Raw genomic sequence first — 6,000 nt, 5'->3', positions numbered from 1 at the left:
CTAGACATAATGGATTCAAAACACCTAAGAAGTAGTACGATCGATCGCCAGACAGAAACCTTCTTAGGGAATGAGAAATCAAAAGTATTATGGAATATGGAAGTTTAAACAGACCATGTGCTATATGCTAGATGACTAGATATGGTATTGAATGACTAGGAGCTAGACTACATCTGGCTGATTGATGTGGCTGTATCAGGAGAAGAAAGAGTGAAAGACAACAAACAGAAAAAAAGTAAAAAAGTATTAGGATTTGGCAAGAGAGTTAAGGAAGTTTTGGAAGACATCAGTTACAATTGTCGCTATCATAGTTAGAGCATTGGGTGCAGTCAAGAATCTGGAAGAGAAACTAATCAAACTGAACATTGAAGGAACAAAAACTGAACAGAAAGAAAATTGCAAAATTGCAATTTGCTGCACTGCTGGGATCGGCTAGAACATTAAGGAAGGTTCTGGATCTCCCAAGTTGGATGTTCTGACGTGAGTTCTAAAGATACTAACACCAGTTTAACATCATGCTGTAACATCTATCTATAATAATAGTACTAGTAATCATAATAACGACAGAACAATAGTAATAATATTAATAGTGCTAATAATAATAATAATAATAATAGCAACAACCGAACAATAATAATGAAGTGGCCATGCCGCTAAAACTGTTTATAGAATAATGAATGGAAAGTAGATAAAAACGATGCTTTTTTGCAATGACAATTAGACACATTCTGCAGTATCTACAAGATGGAATAAAGTCATTCAAGCTCTCTGCATTCAAACACAAAGCTAAAAAATGGAGAACAAGCATATGAGTTATCGTCTGAAATGGTGAATATGTACTTTCAACAAAAGGATTAAGTGGGTCCAGATAAAGTGCCTGGATATTAAAAATCAGTTTATAAATAATGAGAGGTAATGAGAGTTGCCTGCCACTTGCTATTAGCTTGACACATTGTCAATGCATAATTTGATTAAGTGTACTAATAAGAGCTGCCCTCTCGGTGACGTTAGGCAATCACCCTGAGTAGTATGCAAAACCGTGGCATATTTGCTCCCATATAGCGAAATATATTGCTAGTGAAGTGATCAAGTTCATGTGGCTGAGTTGGTACAGCTTCTGACTAGTGAAGTTCGGAGGGTCCGAGTTAGAATCTTCTGCAATACGGAATCGTTATTCCAAGATATCAACAGCTATTATAATAGCTGGACATACCGAAAACAAACAACAAACTGAGAAATACACTATATGCTATATAGATTTATGATGAACCGGTCTTACCTGTCTTTGTTTATCAGCCAATAAAACTACTTTGAGTAGCCTTAGAGCACTATCAACTATACCATAAGAAAGCTCAGGTTTTGCTCTAACTCACATTGCAGTTATACAAAGGTGACAACTCAATATTTACAAGTTTTCTGCTACCTCATAGTAAATAACTCCTAATATATGTGCTAGAATGTCTTAGCTAAATTGTGCTTACCTACTTGTTTACAATTTCACAACTTTAGGCCTCCAAATAAACAATTTAATGTATTCACAATGATAATTATACTTATAATACCATCAATTGCCAATATTTTTGTTCTTAGTAGTTATAAAAATTATAAACAGGCTTGTTTTATGCAAATTAATTCACATTAATTAAAGCAGTTTCTCTTTCAAAGACAGGTTGTGGTCTGTGAGCGAACAGAGTAGAAATGGCATCGCTAAAGCAGTTTCTCTTTCAAAGACAGGTTGTGGTCTGTGAGCGAACAGAGTAGAAATGGCATCGCTAGTCAGCCGACGTTGTCGCGTTTTAGTCAGTGTAAAACAATTTTTTTCAAAATGTTTCTATAAATAAACAAAAAAGAGGAGAGGTCTAAGCATGGAAAATATTAATATGAATACTACTACTATTACTAATAGGGCTACTACTATTACTATTCAACCTATTCTTGGATGGCTATACAACTTTTTCCACTAATTTTAACCAGTTATCTGTTAATGAATGCAACATACTATATGCTATTGCTATCAACATCAATAATAACACAAATGCAAATCAATACAACAGATAAGAAAACTCTTTATAACAATAATCACACATGATACAAACAATAGTGGTACTATACAAACAACTAATGTTATGAATAGCAGTTATTATCATTGTAACTATAGAATGTATTTTAACAACTAGCAGCAATAACTTCAATGACAATAAGAATATCAATATAGTTTAAAAACCGATATACATGTACGTAAATTATATTTTTCCTAACCTCACAAAGTTTAGAGGAAGCAGTTGGCTGCAGAAGTTTTGGATCAAATTGCTACATCCAGAATCCAGCGTATAATTTTCACATTGACACTGATTAAATGAATAAATTGAAATAATAAAAAAATGACTTTGTTCATATAGGCCTGACATGGCTGTGAATAGTAGTCTACAACTATCCTCTGTTCACATAGGCCTGACATGGCTGTGAATAGTAGTCTACAACTATCCTCTGTTCACATAGGCCTGACATGGCTGTGAATAGTAGTCTACAACTATCCTCTGTTCACATAGGCCTGACATGGCTGTGAATAGTAGTCTACAACTATCCTTAGCTTGTCTACTGGTCAGTTCAACATCCAACTGAACTCTCATCGCTCCTTATCCCTCATGTCCACAAGAATACATGAAAACAAAAAATATGAACAATTGAGACTGATCAGTGAAAGTTTAATGTTATTTTAGATAAAACTGTGGACAGTAGATTTAACTACTACTTGAATAAATTTAAATTAATAGTAATATCTAAATCTAAACAATTACAAACACTAAAAACAACGCGAATTTTACCTGCCAACTTTAAAAAATCATGCATTCCTTCATTCAGGATCTTTTGGCAACTGAAACACCTGTAGGTCTAACTTTGATCTGACTGAGCATTCCACAACCCAACAATTACCCATTATGATGAAGATGCTGTTTAAATTACTATTAAATTTCTTATTTATAGAAAATAAAGTAGAAAAGTGTGAACGCAAAGATTGAAATGATTATTTTAATGTCACGCTGTCAGATGAAGTAAATTTGCTTTTAGCTTGATGTACATTAAATCTAACTAACCACAGATAAGTGCTAGTCCTACGTATAAAAAAACTAAAAAATTTTGAAAATTTTTGTGGTAATCCTCCAATGTTGTGTAGCTCAAGTAGAGTATAGAGATGTCGGTACTGGATACTTGACTTAGTGATTACCAGCGACTGACGGCCTATGTCACATGACAGCACTTTAGTTAGCTTTTGCACAATGTAGCCAGCTATATAGACTATACTATTACCTATAACAAAAATTTGACATCTGAAATTATTGTGAGCTCCGCAAACTGATCAACTTCTGGAGTAGCCAGTCTAATGAGAATCTTGTTTTGAGCAGTATAACATTGCCTGTCTTACTAGCATCTGATTTTGCACCACATTTTCTGATAAGTTCGCGAAAGGTAGTCTTAAACTGAGTAACAGTAGGATTATTATTCCAACCACCTAAGCAAAAGCATCAATTACAACAATTACATAAAATCAACAAAAATGAATGTCTTATTTACATAAACATAGTACCCTTGACATACAACAATACAGCTAATAAAATAAGCAAAAATAAAATAGGTCAAAATGCTACCATATCGCTATGAAAAATGAAAATGTGGCAATTTTCTCTGGAAGTCATTCACAAACATCTTAGGCATAAAGCTTAATGGAAATTTCTTAATCAAGCATGAATCAAAAATGGATTGCATCCATGAGATTATTTTAATAGAAATGACAACAAACAAATTGCAGAAATACTGCAAAGAAGTACTAACCACTGCCACAGATGCATTACTAGAAAAATTCACATCAACATCTTCTGCTAAGCTGCGGACATATTCATAAGCACTTGCTGTGGCAGCTGTTGCTGTTTTGCGTGCTGTTTGAGGTTTCTGAAATTTCAGAAACACAGCATCTGGTTTCAGTCGAACATTTTGACCAGTTCTGTCAAAACATGCATCATTGAAATGTTTGTTGCAGATAAGTGCCCAATGACCAGGCTTATTCACTCTTCTGCAGTTGCGATGCCATTGTAAATAACGAGAGTTCTCAGTTACTTCGTTGGGAAATCTAAAAATCAAAATAAAACTGTCTGTAGTAGTTAGTTAGCAACAGTAGTAATAACAATAGCATTATTACTCTTATCTCCATACTGCTAGCTATATCCAAGTACAACAATAAATAATATTATAGGCACCACAAACATGTTTTTCAAATATTTATTTAAAAATAACGCGATGGTTTGTAGTTCCTAATTAGTAATATAATAAAAGTTTCAAATGTAAACTATCACTATGTTTCCATGATGCGCAGTGCTTCGATGCAGCCCTCGCTGAAGTCAAGGGGATTGTACGCTTACATGCTGCGCAGCTGTTTTCAGCAAATTAGCCAGAGAAGGGAAAATGTATAAATCGAATCGCTGGATGGATACATGGAATCGATCATGGATACTGAACGTCAGAAACAGTCTTTTTATCCTTTTGTCATCATTATAATTTTATTTACAATACACATTCACAATGTTTTACGAACCTTAACACAATTTTTAAAAATAATATTTTTTTAATAACTATTTATTTAAGTAATAGATTATTTAAATGTTACTTTAGGACTTGTCACCTATTTTTCGAAAAGTGTTGGTATCGAAAACAAAGTCCAGGAAAGTAATCACTTCATCACCCTCGTAGGAGCACACCATAATTAGATTTAAGTGAAAAAAAATATCGGAGGAATAGCAAAAACAAGATAAGCATGATAACTTTTGTACTAGTTTATGGCGCTCGAAGAATCTGTCTCCACGGCATGAGAGCTAAGCGCAGCGACTACGCTGTTTCCTTGCTGCGAATTTGCACTGGCTTCGCACTGATCAGTGCGCAGTGATTTCAGCGTGAAGATGCCGTTTCCATGATTCGGAGAGAGCGCAACTCCGAAGTACTGCGCATCATGGAAACATGGAAACATAGTCAATAAAACAACTTCGTTCTGAAGAAAGAAAAAGTTCACTCACTAGCTTATAAATTTATCTAATCACTGACAACATACAGTCAAACTCGTACACTCAGTAGTGACACTGATCAACTCTCGCTCACCCAGTGACTAGTGTAGTAGCACTAACTAGTGGCAGTACTAACTGGTAGTAGCACGAGCTGTACAATTAGTAGTAGTCGTAGACTTTAGCAATATTAATAGAACTAATAGTGAAAGTGACTCACTTGTGAAATGTCATGCCCTTTCCTTTGAAAGTCCATTTCTGCAGTTTTTGCAGTTCATGGAATAGCAATAGCATTGCGCACCCTTCTGTCTCTTACATAAATTATTAGTAGTGAAGAAAACTCGCAAGAGTGGGGTGGGGACAACCCCTAGCTCTAGTTCTCTGCGCTTTAACCAACGCTACAACCTGCTGAACCCAACAGGAGGGAGCTGAAACCAACTCATTTATGCTCTGCTGAACCCAACAGAGTGCGCTGAACCCAACGCTGCTGACTGTACAACCTGCTGAAACCATCAGGAGGGAGCTGAACCCAACTCGCTTCCGTTCTGCTGAAACCAACAGAGTGCGCTGAAACCAACGCTGCCAACTGTACAACCTGCCGAACCCAACAGGAGGGAGCTGAAACCAACTCACTTGTGCTCTGCTGAACCCAACAGAGTGCGCTGAACCCAACGCTGCTGACTGTACAACCTGCTGAAACCAACAGGAGGGAGCTGAACCCAACTCGCTTCCGTTCTGCTGAAACCAACAGAGTGCGCTGAAACCAACGCCGTAACTTGTTGAAACCAACAGGAGAGAACACAACTCTTGTAAGGATAATTATTTAATTATCCTATTTATTTGTAGTCATTTTGTGTGAGCTTGCTGTTAGTGACGATTATAAACGATATTTCTCCAACAATAACGACTTTATTATAGTAATACTAATCATGAATCCAATTCAAGAGTCACA

This window comes from Watersipora subatra, chromosome 1, assembly GCF_963576615.1.
Source record: "Watersipora subatra chromosome 1, tzWatSuba1.1, whole genome shotgun sequence".
Classification (NCBI taxonomy): Eukaryota; Metazoa; Bryozoa; class Gymnolaemata; order Cheilostomatida; family Watersiporidae; genus Watersipora; species Watersipora subatra.
Note: the sequence above shows the minus strand (reverse complement) of the source record.